The sequence below is a fragment of the Lygodium microphyllum genome, chromosome 13, assembly GCF_053477565.2.
Source record: "Lygodium microphyllum isolate KBCC chromosome 13, Lygodium_microphyllum_v1.1.10, whole genome shotgun sequence".
Classification (NCBI taxonomy): Eukaryota; Viridiplantae; Streptophyta; class Polypodiopsida; order Schizaeales; family Lygodiaceae; genus Lygodium; species Lygodium microphyllum.
In genome coordinates this window covers 1,946,366-1,961,479 of record NC_141147.1, presented here as the reverse complement: position 1 = coordinate 1,961,479, position 15,114 = coordinate 1,946,366, and the positions used below count along the sequence as shown (strand labels likewise).

Here is a 15,114-nt window from a genome sequence, read left to right as displayed (position 1 = left end):
CTAGTTTGTGACTTATGTTTCTATGAGGGAATTAACATTGGGAATGTATTTCATTACTTGAGTTTGTATGTACTTAGAAACATCTCATTGCAAGACCATGATGCTTTGTATACATCACACCGATTGTGCTATTTGAATACATGAGCATTCCTTCTTTTGTTAAGTATTGTCTATGGTAGTTTATTTTGGTAGTCATTCTTTTGATATGATGTACTATTAAACTTGTGATGCTAGTATATCCTTGTGTCAGATCTCAATATGTTGACTCTACTGTGTCATAGAGTTGGTGTAATTCACTTGCACCTAGTGACCACAATCAAAATTTGGACTCAATTACATGTATAAGAATGTTGGGATTTATTATTTGCTAGTTAGCTCTCGCTACAATTGTTGAGAATAGCAAATGATGCTTGCCCATAAGTGGCTTTGTATGAGATATATGACAAAGATGTATGCTCTAGAAGCTCTAGGAAGAGATGTCCAAAATCCCATAAGCATAGAGAAGAAAAGTGATACTATCCATAAAGCTATAAAGGCATGTACTTGACACTCATTTCAAAAAATGGTACTTTTAGTTTGAGTCGCTCAAGATTGTGTTTATGAGTCCAAGCTAATCTATCTTGGAACCTAATTCACTTGAGTTACATTCTCTTCTCTCTATCATGTATCAGTTCTATGATTTGCATCCACCATAGCCAACTAGCTCTAGATTCGTGTTTATCAACATGGTATCAGAGCCATGGCAAGCTAGTTTGGCAAGTTAGTTCTGGCATCATCAGTTAGCCATATTCTAACGTAAATGGATAGTAGGAGTTGAACCTACCTTAAGACCCTCTACCACATGAATATCTTAGGCCCATTTTCTCTACTTCTCATCCCACTATCTCCTCAACATGATGGACACCATGGATCGTCTCTTTGACAAATCTCTTTGCCTCCACTCTTCTTATCATTAGTGCCGATTCATGAGTTTTTTGCAGTTCTAGATCTATAAAGCAGATAGTGATTTGGGTAGAACCCAATTGGAAAAAGCAAAAACTCCTTGAGATACTACAAAGTGCATCTAATTTTTAGTCCCCCAACAGTGATGTTTGTGAATGCCATGATATCCGTAGGCCTGTTTTGACAAGCGGCCCCACAGGCTTTGAAGCAACCACAAAAGGTCGCAATCCTCAGTGCTACAGGCACCATCAAATAGCCCTTGGCCCTCCTCATAAAGTTGAACTCCCTCTATGATATTGTAGGCAGCCTGGGCATCACTGTTGATGTCAGTCATGTCAATACTAGAGCCGAGGTCAAGGGATATGCAGGAGAAGAGCACCTTGGTACTGCATTGGAAGGAGCACACATGGTCATCATTCCTGTTGGTGTGCCTCGCAAGTCAAGAATGTCTCGAGATGATTTATTCAACATTAATGCATGCATTGTCAAGTCCATGTGCATAGCCATATCGAAGCATTATCTTGAGGCTGTGGTCAACATGATCAGTAAATCAACTCCACTGTTCCAATTGCGACCAAGGTGTTCAAAAAGGCCAATACGTATGATCCTAAGAAGCTCTTTGGTGTCACCACATTAGAGGTTGTTCAAGAAAAAGCAGGGAAAGGTTCCACCACTTTATCCATGGTGTATGCCAGAGCTATGTTTGCAAAGTCTTGCTTGAAAGGGTTGAATGGTGAGCCTGACATTGTAGAATGTACTTTTGTCCAATCGAGTATCACTGAGCTTCTTTTTTTCTCGTCCAAGGTGCGCCTAGGCTTGAAGGGTGTGGAAGAAGTACTTCCTTTGGGTCCACTATCTGATTATGAGAAAAAAGGCTTTGGTGGCAATGCTGCTAGAACTGAAAGGATCAATACCAATGTAAAGAGCCATGAGCCCAAGCCAAATAAATCTCGCAAATCATGTATCCCAAAATCTATGTCATGTATGTCAAAGAGAGCTTGTCAAGTCAAAGATAAAGAGCATAAGACCAAGACCAACAAAGACCAAGAAGATTGAGAAAAGCAAAGGATGCCAAAGAAGCATGAAGAAGAAGATACTTTCCATTGCTACAAACAAAATGTTTTGCGAAAAATTTCCCATAGTGGATCTTGAATTCCCTTAGTGGATCTACTTCCCATAGTGGATGTAACAAACCCTACCAAAAATGTAAAGTTTCAAGCTTGACCTGACTAAGGCTGCCAAAGAGCTAGTCTCCTGGTCCATGTCCGCAAGTGTAGGAACTCATCATTTGAGGGGGATGTTGAGAATAGAAAATGATGCTTGCTCATAAGTGGCTTCATATGAGAGATATGAAAAAGATATATGCTCTAGAAGCTCTAGGAAGAGATGTCCAAAATCCCATAAGCACAGAGAAGAAAAGTGGTACTATCCATAAAGCATATAAAGGCATGTACTTGACACTCATTTCAAAAAATGGTACTTTCAGTTTGAGTCACTCAAGATTGTGTTTATGAGTCCAAGCTAATTTATCTTGGTACCAGTAATGATGCTTATGATTGGTCTTGAGATGTCATGTCTGGTAAGGTTATGCTCTTTTTGGAAATGTATTAGTAATCAGCAAGGATTTGGTTCATATGGGCAATGGTTCCCATGCACAGTGATGCATGGAAGTTGCAAAGTATTGCAGGGATGCAGACTCAGGGAACTGCTGACAAAAGTGATTACAAAAAAGCCCTTTTAATTTATTGAGCTTGAACCCCACACCTCATTCTGAAGAGGGCTTAGTACCCTTTGATTTGACAAGAAATCTCCCCATTCCACCCTACGGTTTGGGAGATATGCCCAATTTTGTGCTCAAAGGTACTGTGGGCCAGGCAACAATCCTACATAGTCAGCCCACAAAAGTCAATTACAGCAAAGCCCTGATCATTTATTGTCAGATATATTTTTACATACCCTCGTAGAGGGGATTGAGAGCTTTAATTTGAATCAGAGATTTTGGTGATCGGAGCTTCCTAGCTCAAGATATTTCCATTTCTGTAACAGGGGGTCTAGTGGACTGCGCTTAGGATGGCAGGCCACAAGGGAAAAGCAAAGGCCCAAGAGGACTTCCAATGCGAGATCAGAGATTCATGTGCATCTATAAATGATCCTAGCTCCTCCCAAGAGGATCGTGAAGACATGCTTGAAGAAGGTGCCCCCGAGATGGCGGACTGCTTTGCTATGCTTAATGACACACTATGCCAACATGAGACCCATCATGTTGAGCGGCATCGAGAGCTGGAACACCGCCATAGCGAGATGGAAAACCGCCAAGATCAGCATCATAGCGAGATGATGTCTAAGATGGACTTGCTCATAGATCACATGGGTACCCTCATCTCCACCCTCTCACCCTCCTTGGCTCAGCCCAAGGAGCATGGTCCTCCCCGTGAGACCAACCACCCCCCCCCCCCTTGGAGACGGGACGTGGCCAACAAGGTTTTGGTAGCACCCATGGTTTTTTCCATAGCACCTATGAGCTAGCTAAGCCCTCTATGTGACATGATGAGCCCATCCTCCCCTCACCCGTGACGAACCCTTTCATCCCATCCTTGGGACAACAGCTCCCCCATAGTGGAAGCTATATGCAAGGGCAAAATGCAAATTTTGGGTAGCATGCACATGGCAGTTTGGTTCGCATGTACTACATGGGCAGCATGTTTATGGGCAACAATATGGCCAAAGTTTTGGTAATAGTCAGCAGCATGCATATGGAGATTCTTATGCAATGCAGGAGCAGCAAGCCAGTGATTATGACTAGTATCATGCCGATACCTATGCTCATGGACTTGCCACTCATCATATTTATGGTCAGTCTAGGATGCAAGGACACCATTGTAGTCATGTTGGACAGTCATCATGCAATCTTGGGCAACATGTTTATGGGCAAAAATATGGCCAAAGTTTTGGTAATAGTCAGCAGCAAATAGATGTACATGAGGAGCAGGGCTATTATCACCATATGCAATATGGACAGCATGAGTATCATTATGAGCAACAGCCACATTGGTATGACCCTCCATATGGACAGCATGAACATTATGGTCATGGGCAGCCATGTGTTGTACATGAGCAGCAAGATGACTATGAGCAGCATGTCAAAACTACTACTGAGCTGACCAATGGTGATGACCATGTGTGTAGATTGCTATCTAAGGCTAAACGCATTAGACACCTTACTAGTGATACGATACGAGAACTGCATACTGCGGGCTTATGCTATTGATGTGCAAGCCAATATCTTGCGATCATCGAGACAAATGTAGAGCACAGAATGCAAAACTCCTATTTGTATTTGAATATAATTATGCCAAGGATAGGATAGATCTTGCTAAAGACCATTTTGATGTGGGTCCAAAGCAAGACGAACTTTCATTCAAGAAAGATGATCATGTAGATCTTAAAGATCATGCTCATATTACGGATCAAGAAAACATGTCCTTTCAGGAGACCCTTCAGTATGTACACATGTCACATATAAGGGTTGATGCAGTACACTTTTCAGCTTATGCAACCCCATGTGTTATTGGCAGCATCCAAGCGCAAACCAAGCTTAATCATATGATGCTTATGGAAGACTCGATGCAACAGCTAGTGGTACTGACCATTCTAGCTTTACTTGTGGATGGTAACCCAATAAATGGAAAGGATAACCACTTTCCATTTGACCCCAGTGGTAGTGCAAAGACCCACGCTTGCATGGATGACTTTTATGCTGGTGATGCTTACCATGCAGGTTATCCATTTGATCCCGAGGGTTGAAAAAAGCTCTATCTACATCAGCACTCCCCCAATGCAGTCCCCTCACCTTGAGGCGGCAACCTTGGCTGAAGGACTACTCGATTTGGGCATGTTTTATAGTAGACAGCCATATGTTTTCGAATAGTTTTGGGGCTACATTAATTGCACCCATGCATGACCTACCTGGGCTGAAAGTACGCTCAACGAGCTCCATTTTGGCATGCGAAACGTCTCATTTGGAGTTGCCCATGGCAAGTTATGATCAGTTTTCCATTGCAAGCTTATTCAAGATAGCATGGTGTCGAGTGTCGTCCAGCCCTTCTTCTTTGGAATTGGTGCCTATCCTTGTACTGAGTTACCTTCTTCCCTCATGCTCACACTGCATACATGCTCATAGGCCACAATTCCACAAGATTTCACCCCCTCCCCCTCCCCCCCCACCCATCCATACCAATACGTCCTCTTTTTGTTTTTGAGGGCAAAAACCTTCCGGGTCGGGATGGAATGTAAAGAATGGGATTAGAGGGTCTTACATAGGGTTAACACGGGGTTAGCACATGCGAATACTCGGTTACACTGATGGGGTATTTAAGGTGTACAAGGACCTGATTAGGGTACCATATGATAAATACAAATCTGTCTCCTCACCTTCACCCTCAGCTCCCATGGCTTCCCCTCTCTCTCTCCCCTCTTTCTCTCTCTTTTCCTGTCTTTCTCTCTCTTCTCCTAGTATTTCTCTCTCCTCTGCTCTCTTCTTCTCTCTCTTCTACAGTCTTCTTCCTTCTCTCTCTCTCTTTTAGGTCTCCTTCATTACAACTAGGGGGAGGAAGCTCTAGTACTTCCCCCCTTTCAATCAATCCATCCACTTCGAGTGGAGTGATAGTTCCAATTGTTCAAATTCCTTTAGCAAATCCGATTGTTACCATAGCGGCACAACCCATTGCAATCCCAATAGGGACGTCGGACTTACTAGTCTTAGGGTTTCCTCTACCCATTTTTGATGGGTTAGTAGAGGAGATGTGGAACTTCATATCAATGAATTCCAAAATTTAATGTTTAACTGTCGAATTCAAGATGAGGGACACTTGATGATGTTCTTCAGCATGACTCTGAAAGGACGAGTTGTAATGTGGTATCATAGCCTAGAGGCTAGAACCATAACTACGATCGACTTATTCTTTGTGGCCTTTTGAAGAGAGTTTTCCCTTGAAAAAGGGGAGGTCAGTATTAGCTACGTGTCATCAATGTTACATGTCAAGAACCTCATGAGAATGTCCATTGGTATGCCAAGAAACTGAAGAAGGTATTTCATAAGTTGCAAACCTATACCATGTTAAGAACCTCATGAGAATGTCCATTGGTATGCCGAGAAACTGAAGAAGGTATTTCATAAGCTGCAAACCTATATCCCTATTTCAACCTGCTCAATTGCAATATTTTTTGAATGGGTTAGACTTTAACATTCAAGTGCAGTTGAGCAATGTTGCTCTTGTTGACATTGATACGGCTATTACACGAGCAGAAGAAGTAGAATTGCGATTACAAGTGGATTATGCCTCTAGTGCAAACTAAAATCTGAGTTTAGGGTTTGGAAATACTTTAGCGCTAACAAAGGGAGGTCAAGGGATGCCCATGAGTCCTCCTAATGGGAGAAGAAGCATAATTCCAAATGTGCCCATGTTGCCAGCTCCTCCTAGTGTGACCATGCCTATGACTAGTCAAATGGCTCCACCAACTGTTGGAAGCCCAATGATAGATCCTATTTGTAAAATATTACACGGCGCAGCGAACAGAATCTGAGAAAGAGATAGAGAGTACACAACAGATAAGAGGAGAATCAGTAAATTCTTTAACTCCAAACAACTGATATAAAGATGGCTCTGTCCACCCGTGCGCTTCCACTGTGTGAAGCTTAGATGGCGATCTAGACAGAAGATAGGTGAAGAGCTTAAGGCTAGCTGGAGCAACAACTCTGACTGGGTGAAAGATAAGTGAGTGATGGCTGCGAAGGGGTTTAGCTTTTATAACCCGCGAAGGTCGTTAGGTCGACCTACCATATGAGCCTCCACTAGTCAGCCAGGGAATATTCCCTTTACCATCAGGCCCAATGCAATGTGCCTCGAGTTGCTACCAGCTTAACCACTCCGTCTAACCCAAAGATTAGACCCACAACAGTCACCTTTTTGCCATCCCGTCACATAGACCTCATCTGATATACAAGTCAGGACTCAACTAATGTCCGGGCTCACATTTGGCTTCTCCTCATAATGGGGGCCTTACAACTTTGAGCACCATGGATCATTGGTAGCACCTAATGAGGGTGGGGCATTGATCATATCTAACACTATTGTGGTTCTAGGGAATCAACAGCCAATCCCTACTCAAGTGGTTAGGCCAATAGAATGATAGGTAGACGATTTCAGCTATGAGTCAAGTGCCTTGAATGTCCTTGGCAAAGTTAAGGATATAATAAAGCAATATACTGATATGATTAGCAAACAATATAGACAAATAATTGTTGATGTTATTTCCTTAAGAAGCAGAGCAGAATTTGATAGGGAGTCGATGCCTTGAAGAGGGTGCCCCCTCAAGATTCAGTTGTAAGTGGTGTGGTGGCCAATATTTCCCTAGGAATTGTCCAAATGTTAAATATTGCATATATGAGAAGTTTGGTCATTTAGCTAGTACCTATTGGAGTAAGATTAGCTCTCTCCAGCAAGGAAGTAAACATCTAGGTCCAGTTAATCATCGAGCTCAAGGGAATAGTCTCTAGCAAGATAAAGGACGAAAACAAATATTACAAAGAGGGAAAGCTATGGTAGAGGAGCTACCTAGTGGTAGTGGAGTTAGCCTTATAGAAGTTATTTACATCAATGGCACTGAAGCTTCTAATCTAGGGGTTATTATTACGAGAGGTCAAAAGGGTAAAGAGGTTGACAAAGCCAAGGCAAAACTTGTTGAGGGAAACCTCAAGCAAGATGATAAGGGGGCGAGTAACTTGGTAGATATCTTCTGTAGTGAACCCCTCATTGGATTCGTCACTTGATAATGTCTCACTATAGCAGATGGAGCATCTAGCATATCAAACTCTAATGAAGATAAAGGAACTATCTCACTCTGAAGGGATTCAAGATAGGCATCTACTACTACACGTCTAGCACCTTGACCAAAGATCAATTGCCCAATAGGTATATCAACCTAACAGTTTGCTTGTAAGATCCATGGCCTGCCTAGCAATACTTGATGGCTAGGTCGCCCTACAAACCTGGGACCCTAAAGTCTAGAATGCATTCTACATTGGCAACAGTCACATGGACTTTAGTAATGCAACCTTCGGGTTGTCTTAAACTGTCATCAGCAATTCGGAGAACCGTGGAGGCATATTTTTTTATTTCTAATCCCAATCTCTCCATCAATTATGAACTCATAATGTTGACAGAGGATCATGTGTCCACGATAGCATGGTCCACTAATATTTCATCAACATATGCTACTACCCTTGGACAATGCTTTTCAGCATGCTCAAACCAATCATCTCCTACTCGCACTATTCCCAAGGGCTCAACAATATACCTAGTGTGTAGAATCTTCTTAAATTCCTTGCGCACTCCTAGAGAAAACTTAATCAAATGTAGAAGATTTACATCTAACTTGACTTCACAAAGAGAACTCGCTAAAGCAAATTCATGGTAGCTAGCAAGAGCTCGCTTTTCTCACCAGACCATTCTCTCCTTTGGTCTTTGAATCGGCTTTGGTGCTTCTTTCTTGGCTTTTGCCTTCTTCTTTGGCAACTCCTTATCCTTCTTGGGGTTGGCTTTACCATCTACGGCCTTAAGAAGTCCACCTTCTATATTGGGATTATGAATGATGAATGATTCACGACGGCCAATTAAATTAGGGTCCATGCTTAGTTCGGAAGAAAGGAAGGACTATATGTCCTTGATTCAAGAATTCCGTGATATCTTTGCTTGGATTTATGATGAGCTGAGAGGCATTCCTCCTAGCCTTCCTCCCATCCTAGTTGTTCATACGATTCCTTTGAAGTAAGGTAGCTGCCCTGTGCAATAGAAAGTAAGGCATGTGCCTTTCAAATTAAGGGACGGGGTATTCGAAGAATTGACAATGCTACAAAAGGATGGCCTGACATTTCCGATTCAGCACACTGAATGGTGTTCACCAGTTGTTATGGAGAAGAAAAAGAACAATCAGATTTGGCTTTGCATAGATTTCAGAGAGCTTAATAAGTAGATGATTAAGGATTACTACTCGTTGCCATTTATTGATCAGATTTTGGATCAATTTTTAGCGGGTAGGAAATCTATTTGTTTATGGATTGCTTTGCTGGATATAACCAGATAGCTATTGTAGAGAAAGACAAATTGAAAACAACATTTATTACGGTCTTTGGTACCTTTGTGTATCATGTGATGGCCTTTGGTCTATGCAATGTGCCTGGGTCTTGGCAAAGGAACAACCAATAAGACCTTTGGTGATATCTCCCCAGAGGAGTTAAAATTCTTTATTGATGATCTACGGGAAAACACCACAAGGGAGCAACAACTCATTATTCTAAGGAAATGTTTTGAGCATTGTAGATAGTTCTACATTGCTCTTAACCCTTGAAAGTTTGTATTTGGAGTGCCCTATGGGTTGTTACTCGGCCATGTGGTTAGTTTAGCTAGTATTGTGAAATTGACCCTGAAAAGATAAAGATTATAGTCTTTATGAGCCCTCCGCATACTCCAAAAGAGGTGCACAATTTTCTGTCATCATCAATGGGATATTATCAAAGATTTATCAATGCACCATCAGAAAGAGTGTTGCCACCATTGATGAACCTTCTAGCTTTTAACTATCTATTTGAGTGGAATGAAGCCTTTCAAGTATCCTTTGAGGATGTGAAGCAAGAATTAGCAAAAGCACCAATCCTAAAAGCACCCAGAAGAGGTGAAGTTTTCTATATATTTTCAGTTAGCCACAATGCATAGTATCAGCTCTGTTATTTAGCTCAAATTTGGGAGGAGAAATTATCTCATCCAATTGCCTTTGCTAGTAGAAAATTGGGGATATTTGAAGTTAACTATATATACATGGAGAAATTGTGCCTTGGAATGGTCTTTGCAACGAACAAATTTAGGCATTATATTCTCTATGAGAAGGTAGTATTCTTTACGAAGATGGAAGGACTCAAATTATTGTTGAACAAGTTGCAACCACCTGACCATTTAGAAAAGTGGTTAATTACTTTGCAGGAGTTCGATTATGAGATTAGGAGCAAGTCATCAAAGTAAAGTTGTAGGGTATTATAGAATGTCTTGTAGATTTCGGGGAGCCAAATCAGATTCTAGCTGAAGGAAGTGATAGTGAAGATCTATTTAAAATCGATACAGCTTCCATCCCTTCCTGGTATGCGGCTATAATGCATTATGTATCTATAGGAGGATTCAAGACTGCTTTATCAAAGCCTAAAAAGAGAAAGATCAAGCAACAAGCGTTACACAATTCAATTATAGCGGGTGTCTTGTATCGGAGAGGAGTAGATGATATCTATTGTCATTGTGTAGTACCCGATGAGGTACCATTTATTCTTAAGGAGTGCCATGATTCAGCATGTGGGGGACATTTTGATGATCAGCTTACCACCAAAAAAGCTCTCCATGTTGGATATTGGTGGCACATCAATTTTCTAATATGCTTTCAGTTATGTTAAGCGCTGTGATGTTTGTCAAAGGCACGATGCAAGGAAAAATCGTAGGTGACCTCTAAATCCCATTTTGGTTACGTTACCCTTTGAAAAATGGGGTATTGATTTTGTGGGACCAATATACCTTTCATCAACTACGCGAAAGAGGTATATTATTGTAGTAATGGGCTACTTTACAAAGTGGTCTGAAGCTTGAGCAACGATGAAGGAAAATGCTAAGGAGATGGCCAGTTTCATTATGGAGCAAGTTGTTTGCCACTTCAATTCACCAAAGGAGATTGTGTCTGAACAAGGAACACACTTCTTGCACAAGGTTATAGTGGACATGGTTGAAGCTTTTGAAGATTAAGCACAACAAGACTACCCCATATAACCCTCAAGAAAACGGTCATGTTGAGAGTACAAATAAACAACTGGTGGAAATCTTATTCAAGATAGTATTAGAAAGAAAGCGTGACTGGGATAAGAAATTATATGTGGTAGTGTGGGCCTACAACACGAAATTCAAGAGACCCACATGCCACACCTCGTTCAAGCTAGTATATGGGAGCAGTGCGTTTTGCCATTAGAAATAGAGCTCCCCACTATGCGTTTTGCCCTCAATCATTTGTTGGGAGAGGAAGAAGCATTATAGGAACGATATACTTCTCTCGCACATCTTGATGAGATTCAGTTTGTAGGCTTTACTACATCAAGAAGTAGGGAAGAGGATAATGAACGCCCTTCATGATCTTCACGCTAAGAAGTACAAATTTGCAAAAGGTCAGTTAGTACTATATTATGATGCTCGTCGGGAGCTCTTTCCAGGAAAATTAGAACCCAAATGGGATGGACCATACAAGATTGTATGCTTAGGAAAGAATGGCTCTACGGCCCTTCTAGCAGATTTGCAAGGGACAGATTTTAAGACTAAAGTTAACTTTAATAAGCTGAAGCTTACTATGTGTAAGGGCTGATGTTGGGCTTGGTGCATGTGCAGGTCCTTCAGGATTCAACTTTAAGGTGTAGTAGGTATCAAGACGAGTGGATGGGATGCATCATTCCCTATCTGAAGCATCTGTATCTTGAGTAACGCTACCACCAAGGTCAAGTGATCTGATGGAGCAAAGAGCATTAGGTTATTGAGTGGCAAGACAGATCCTTTACGTGGGAAAATAAGGTCTACTACCACCATTGTCAACAACTTCTGACTAGCATTCCTATCTAATTCAGTGCGAGGAAGGAGGGATTGTGCATGTTATACATCCTCTCTCTCGGCTTGATTTTGATTATCATAAGTATGAGTGAGATGATTATTATGGCATGGCCTATCAATGAAGCCTAGGTTTATACTTTGTATTTTGACAGAGCATTGAGAGGACCCACTAAGCAGGCGAGCATTGGTGTGGTCATTAAAGATCCCCGGCATAGGGTTGTCATGAAGATGGGAGCCTATTTAGAACCCTCTTTTACTAATAATATGGCAGAATACAAGGCCCTGGTCATGGGGCTGAATGTAGCTCGACGTGGTGGTATCCACCAATTATTGGTTAAAGGTGACTCACATTTAGTAATCAATTAGCTAAATGGGACCTATAGTGTGTGGGATCCCATCTTATAGATGTACCGTCATGCAGCCTTGGATATGTTGCATATCTTTGAGATGGTGACTTGTCATTTAGTTCATCAACAATGGAATCACTTTGCAAATTCCCTAGCTAACTATGATTTCATGTGGAAGATGTGTTTTTCAATTGTGGTCTAGGGGAGCCCTTACAATTACCTCCTAACGTTAGCCCTAGATTACTTTGGGGTCTTCTTATTGACACATCATATTTCTGTCTCGCTGATGGTTAGTTTGGGTTATGAGTCAAGTAGCAAGTGAGCACCTTCCTACTCTGTCATGGACGCATAGGATTGTGTATTGTCATATTCGTCGGTCACCCCTTGCTATTTATGCAGGGGGGTTAGCTAATAACCTGATGCACTTAGTGTAGGGCCTAAGAAGCCTTATCCTTGGTCAGTTTTGTGCTTTATTAGAGTAATGTTAGGACCAAAGGATTGTTTCAATAGTACGTTGTGCTGAATGGTAGTAAAATGTTTTACTTCATAAGGCCAAGAGGGTCGTCTCTGTCAAGTTCTTATGTTTTATTTCATAAGGCGGCCAAGAGGGCTATATGTATGTTTGGTGCAGGTACGCTTAATGGTTTTCTATTTTAGTGATTGTATCACACAGGTTGGATGAAGTGCCTCGAGGGAGCCTTTGTTGTTGCGTAGGAGCTTCTTGTGGCCATTCCAGGTGGTATTGTCACTTTTTCGAGTTTTTCTCTTAAAGCTAATAGTGTTATATGTGTATGTGGGGGTTATTTTCTTTTCGTTTGTGGGGACCGATAATCAAAGCATAAAGTCCTAGGGTTGGGTTAGGTATATTTGGGGGAGATTTAAGTAGTTCTCTACCTCCTGTTAGGACATTGTCAGGCATTAAAGCTTGCCAAAATAACTAAGAAGAGCAAGTTCTAAATATATCTAAAGATAAAAATTAAAGAGGTGTGTAAAAAGGGGTTCTAACCCCTCAATTAGAAAAGGAAAAAAAAAGAGAAAATTCCTACAAGTAGTTGATTATCGCCTTGTGGAGGCCTGGTAGGTTCCTGGAAATGAGTCAGACCTAGGGCCAATGCCTTGTCTTCCTAGGGGTAGCAGCTAGCCGAAAAAAGAAAAGGAAGGTTGGAGCGAAAATAAAAGTGAGTGAAACAAAAAAGGATTAAGTGTCACCTCGCGAGAGCTTGGTAGGTTCTTGGATACTGAGTTAGGAACTGAGATTGATGCCCTATTCTCTTTGGGTCACTCTACACTCAGCTCCCTCCTTTCTACACGCCTGAGTATGGAAACCTTGGGAGGCAAATGTATTATAATAAAAATATGATTAATAGGCTATAGGAGTCCTCGCCTAGTAGGAGGTCCTGGTCCACTTGTCCTAAGTTAGGTAGATAGTTCAGACCACCACTCGGATAACCTCTTTGATAGGTATTTTAGCCAGTCCATGTTAGAGAAGTTGATTAGCGACTCACTCTAGATTTCTGTCAGATTACGCTAGGCCTATCCCTTGTGGATTTTCATACCTTGATTCTGTCAAGGGTTAGGGTGAGAGTTGTTATTGTGCTTTGATTGAGTATATTTTTTGTGGTAGCTTGATGCTTTCTCTGGTTGTTGTTAGTGCAGATCTGTTCGTGGGATTTGATGGGCTGAGTCACCCTATCCCGTGGTTGCCAATGAGAGCAGATTTTAAAGACCATTTTTGAAGCAGAAAGATCCCAACAGGCCATACAAACAATTCAAAGTGCCCTTCATGGTTCCTTTTGCAATCAGGATGGAACCCTTTTTCACTTTCCACAAACCATTACCAAATAGTGCAGTGTAACCATGCAAATCAAGCTAACCAACAGATAGTAAACTCTTTTTAATGCCAGGCACATATCTGACATCTTTCACCATAAGCTCTTGCCCATTGTCTAAAGACAAGTGTACAGTGCCAATCCCTTCAATGCTGCAAGCATGGTTATTTCCAAGATACACCTTTTCATAACTGCATGCATTGAACATAGCAAGCCTCACTAGAGGCCACATTGGCCTTTTCCTTGCCTTTTGCTGCCTCAGATACATATGTATTATCCTCCTCCTTTTTATCTCCTACATTATTCTTTCTCTCTTGTTCTTTCTTGTAATACCTGCAATAGGTTTCTTGTGGCCCTTCCGACCCATAGTGATAGCAAGTAATGTCACTCTTTTCCTTTCCTTTGCTCTTGCTCATGTTTCTTTGTTCTACATTTTCATTTTTCTTTTTAGCCCTGCCTCTTACATTATAAGCTAAGTTGCTACCTTCTCCACTAGACATACGTCTAATTTCTTCATTCAAGATTGAACCCCACACCCCATCATATGAGAGATTGGGGTTATTGTTGAGAGAAACCACCAAGGTCTCCCAAGAGTCAGGCAGGGTCATGATAAAAAAGATCGCCCTCAACTTATCATCAAAGTCCAAATTTGCATCCTTGAGCTGATTTAAAATGCCTGTAAATGCACTCAAGTGCTTAGTTGTAGTCTTTGACTCATCCAGTCGCATATTTACGAACTTTCGCATTAAATGCACCTAATTAACAGGTGTGGTGATCTCATAGGTAGTTTTTAGCTTCTCCCATGTTGCATAACCTATTTCTAAACCCTTAATGTCAGTCAAGATGTCATCAGTGACACCCATCTTAATGTAAGCCACAACCTTTTTGTTTACTCTGGCCCAATCTGCATCAGACATTAGTGTGGGTTTATCTTTCCGCAAAGCATCCTCACAATGCTTTAGGAACAAAAGGCCCTACATACGGTCTTTCCAAAAGTCAAAGCCATGACGCTAGAGTGAAGGAGATCATGAGAGAGCACCAATGGCCAAGAATGAGCGTAAACGGCCTCCCAACCATGAGATACGTGTTTCCAAAAGTGTGATTACGTAAGCAAGTATTCCATTTGTTTTATGATAGATGTTTGAGGAAATTGTTTTGAAAATGGTTGCCTTTGGTTCTTAGTGCTGAAATCTATCAGAAATCTTGAAGAAAACTAGAAAATTTAGTCATGTAATAATTTATACCAAAACATGTAAAACTTGCAATTATGTGGTTTTCATAGAAATGATAAAATTTGGGAGTTTTGTTGTGATT

The 15,114-nt window shown here is 41.3% G+C and overlaps 1 pseudogene; it reads left to right on the top strand.

Moving 5' to 3' along the window:
• The first annotated feature begins 1,102 nt into the window (after positions 1–1,102).
• Positions 1,103–1,864, top strand: LOC148026283 (malate dehydrogenase, mitochondrial pseudogene; annotated as a pseudogene).
• Positions 1,865–15,114: the final 13,250 nt, after the last annotated feature.